Consider the following 3,990-nt stretch of genomic DNA (forward strand, 5'->3'; position numbering starts at 1 on the left):
TGGCGGGATCCCCTGAGCTGGATGACCAGCGACCCTCCACGTATCCCCCCCCTGCAGCCAACACTCCGTCGACAACAAAGCCCCTCCCAGTGCACATAGTGCAGCCAAATGCACAAGGACCTCAAGGACCGAGCATAGCTTCCAGTGTGAGCAACCCAGTCTGTGCGCGCAACTAATCCCAGCAACATACCCATGTCACCACAGACACACAAAGTCTTCCCCCCTCGCCTCCCTACACACACACACAGCCTGTTTCCCCTGTCTCTACACACACCACACACACATACATACATACTGTACATACACACAAAGCCTGTTCCACCCAGCACCCCCCCCTCCCCCCCCACAGCCTGTCCCCTCCAGTCACCATAGACACACTCTCACCCTGTTCACCCCAGTCCCTACACACACCCCCAGCCTGTCCTTTCCAACACAAAATCCCTGTTCCCACAGCCCTCCCACTCTCCCCCATTTCCCCCAGATACTGAGCCTTCCGGAATCCGGACACAGCATGAGCACTAGAAAGACCGGGGGCGTGGCCTAATCACGGACCCGTGGCCACGCCCCCTTTGAGGGAAACCTTCCTTACCTTTAACATTGAGCAAGGATCACTAGCCGCACTGTACAGGGGTCACGGGACCAGACAAGTTGCTAAATCACCCTGCATCCCGGCAAGCAAGGGGAGGAGAAGAGAACTGTTTCAGCGCAGGGAGGCTTTCTGGTGCTACTGACATGCTGGAACAGGAACAACTTTTTTTCCTGTTTCCAGCAGCAGGGGATGCTGTGGGCCTATTTTGATGGGGTGGCCTGGAGCTGCAGCTCCATCCGCCCCATTGTTAATCCGGCTCTGTACTGATCTACACCACTACACTACATCCCCCTACCAGGGACCTGTGGTGAGGTAAATGTCTCAGAAGGCACTGGCTTGTCCCAGAGCCAGATTTACACGCAATATATGAGCCAAAGGGTTCGTGTGGGCATTATGCAAAGGTTCAGCAGAATAAATTCCTGGTAATGTGGTTTTGATCAGAGATGTGCGGAAAAGAAAGGCAGGGGAGGCACTGCCCGTCAGACTTTTTATTACAGAGTTTTGACTAGAAAAATGATTAGAATAATACAGAGAAGATATTTCTAACATATTCTTTATAATTTTCACCTGCCTCACCCCACCGCACGTCACTGCCCTATACGCTGCACTACATTACTACACTACATGTTCCTGTACACTGTACTACATATCCTATATCAGTGGTCGAAGTGGAAATTTTGAAGTGGGGGTATGCAAAAGTTAAGGACACAATTATGCGGGCACCATCGGCGCGCTCCAGAGAAGGGGCGTGGTCACCCAAAAGGGGGCATGGTCACCCAAAAGGGGGCGTGTCCAGTGTAGTAGAACCCCTTATACTATCTAGTACTGGTGCCCCTTTCACCTTATAGCACACGGTACGAGCTGAAATTCACATTATAGCACACGGGGGTAAATTTACTAAGATGGGAGTTCTATTTAAGATGGGATGTTGCCCATAGCAACCAATCAGATTCTACTTCTCATTTATCTAGCACCTTCTACAAGATAATACCTGAAATCTGATTGGTTGCTATGGGCAACATCAAATCTTAAATAGAACTCCCAATTTAGTAAATTTACCCCACAGTACGAGCCGAAATTCACATTATAGCACACTGTACGAGCCGAAATTCACATTGTAGCACACTGAATGAGCCGAAATTCACATTATAGCACACTGAATGAGCCGAAATTCACATTGTAGCACACTGAATGAGTCGAAATTCACATTATAGCAAACTGAATGAGTCGAAATTCACATTGTAGCACACTGAATGAGTCGAAATTCACATTATAGCACACTGAATGAGCCGAAATTCACATTATAGCACATTGAATGAGCTGAAATTCACATTATAGCACACTGAATGAGCCGAAATTCACATTGTAGCACACTGAATGAGCCAAAATTCACATTATAGCACACATGAGCCGAAATTCACATTATAGCACACTGAATGATCCAAAATTCACATTATAGCACACTGAATGATCCAGAATTCACATTATAGCACACTGAATGAGCCGAAAATCACATTATAGCACACTGAATGAGCTGAAATTGTGACAGCAGGGACAGCGAGAGTGACGACAGGGAGAGAGAGAGTGACGACAGGGAGAGAGAGTGAAGACAGGGAGAGAGAGTGACGACAGTGACGACAGGGAGAGAGTGTCGACAGGGAGAGAGAGTGACGACTGGGAGTGAGAGTGACGACAGTGACAGCAGGGAGAGAGAGAGTGACGACAATGACAGCTGGGAGAGAGAGAGTGACAGTAGGGACAGGGACGGTAACGACAGAGAGAGAGGTGACAGCAGCGGAACATTACCTCATTTGTTGCGGGTGGCTGGTGGCGGTGAGCGGCTGGTGGCGGTAAGCGGTGGGCGGCTGGCGGCGGTCAGAGGCTGTGAGCTAGTACAGCGATCTAAACAGCCGCCGGCCGCCACTCAGGGATGGGGAGCAACATGTGCAGCAGGATGGCCACTTCCCTCGCCTCCTCATTTCCGGGTCAGTGGAAGAAGTGGCGGTATACCATTCCGCCGTATACCGCCCCACTTCAACCACTCTATATGCTACGCTACACAACAACATTACAGCCCCCATTCCCCACAATAACATTAGAACATCTTACTGCCTCCACATAAGCTTACTATGAGTAAGATGTGTCTCTCAGTCTCAGCTTCTCTGTGCTGTGAGGCTCCTGATAGATTTCAATTAGGGTCGGCATGGAGTGGGCTCGGTGGAGGAAGGGGGACGGGCCTGGTTCAAAGCAGCAGCATCACCAGTGGCTGGTCCTGGAGCAGGGACCAGCCACCAGGTACAACAGATCACTTGCAGGGGAGGCGGGCGCAGCAGAGATTGGATGCACTCTCTGACACTCTGCTGGCCTGCCTCCTCTCCTCCGGCCAGACCACCTGCTACTGACTCTGCAAGGCTGCCAGAGAGCTGGGACAACTCGCAGGAGAGAGCAGTGTGCCTGAGCGTAGGACCAGCAGTTTTGGCAGGCAGAGCATCGAGGGTGAGTGACAGCTGCGACTAAGAGAGGCGGACTCGGGAGGTGCGGCTTCACCAGTGCTCCAAGGAGAGGCCGGCATCTGTGTCACAGCTCCGCCCCGGGTTCACCTCTCATAGCCACACAACTCCAAGTTCTGTGTACCGCAGCTGCTGCCTGGGTGCTGCCTCTAGTTCTCTCGCCCCCTAAATCCTGCACCTGGGTCACGCTAAGCGTTTTGACTACCAATTTCCGTGTGCTCTGCACTAATGCGCACGCGCAGGTCCCGCATTGGCTACAAACGCTTCTACCTGATTGATATGTAGAGCCATTCACAGGGCGGGCGTTGGCAGAGATGGATCGTTGCAGGGCAGCGTGGGAAAAACGGGGGTGGGTCGGCGACATCACATGCAGCCATCCCCAGTGGCAAACGCAGGATTTGCATGGGGGGGTTTCCAGAACTGGGTGGAGCCAATCACGGGGGTGGGGACTGAAGTGACCCAGTATATGTTGGATCCGTAAAACTAGTGTGTCTGTGTGTGTGTGTGTGTGTGTGTGTGTGTGTGTATGTATATATATATATATATATATATACACACATATCTACACATATATATACTGTGTATATATATGTATATATATATATATATATATATATATATATAGTAATGCGAAGGATGATACAGCGCCACTTGTGAATTAAGATCTCAGTGGTAAAAGTTGTATATAAAAAAAAAAAAAAGGTATTAAAGACACAACCGCCTTGTTAGAGGTGTCTGCCACCCCTTAAGGTTGCAACACTAGTACAATGCTGCCTAAAAGATATACAGTGGGGGGATAAGGGTACCGGCGACTACTGTTGTGTAGACGTGCAAAAGGTTACTATTAAAAACGTATGATTCATGAGCCAAAAAATATAAAATTAAACAAAC

The sequence above is a fragment of the Pseudophryne corroboree genome, chromosome 3, assembly GCF_028390025.1.
Source record: "Pseudophryne corroboree isolate aPseCor3 chromosome 3, aPseCor3.hap2, whole genome shotgun sequence".
In the NCBI taxonomy this organism is placed as follows: domain Eukaryota; kingdom Metazoa; phylum Chordata; class Amphibia; order Anura; family Myobatrachidae; genus Pseudophryne; species Pseudophryne corroboree.